Below are 652 nucleotides of genomic sequence, written 5' to 3' on the forward strand. Positions count from 1 at the left end.
GACGTCATCAATCTCCAACATGTTGTGACATCATTTGTTGTTTTCGGTCATTTACCTAATTGTTTAGAGAGCTAAATGGCCGTGAAATTGAAAATCACTACAAAATGAATTCTGAAAATGTTGAAACTTGGCATGGTATCATCATTTCGCCCGCATAGCTTGTGCGAGAGAGTAGAGAGGGTCACGGCAAAAACTGGATGCACTTCGTGTACAAACTGGACAAACTCTTTCGGAGTATCAGGGTTTCAGACGAGAACTCATCTGTTACACGGGCACTTCAATGTTTTTTAAACTTATTTGAACTCCGGACATCTTTTGTGTTCAGTATGCAGCATTCAAAGCAACGTCATCAATTTCCAACATGTTCTGACATCATTTGTTGTTTTTCGGTCATTTACCTAATTGTTTAGAGAGCTAAATGACCGTGAAATTGAAAATCACTACAAAATGAACTCTGAAAATGTTGAAACTTGGCATGGTATAATCATTTCATCTGCATAGCATGTGCGAAAGGGTAGAGAGGGTCACAAAAAAACTGGACGCACTTCGTGTGCAAACTAGACAAACTCTTTCGGAGTATCAGGGTTTTGGACGAGAACTCATCTGTTACACGGGCACTTCAATATTTTTTAAACTTATTTGAACTCCGGAC

This window comes from Triticum dicoccoides, chromosome 4A (assembly GCF_002162155.2).
Source record: "Triticum dicoccoides isolate Atlit2015 ecotype Zavitan chromosome 4A, WEW_v2.0, whole genome shotgun sequence".
NCBI lineage: Eukaryota > Viridiplantae > Streptophyta > Magnoliopsida > Poales > Poaceae > Triticum > Triticum dicoccoides.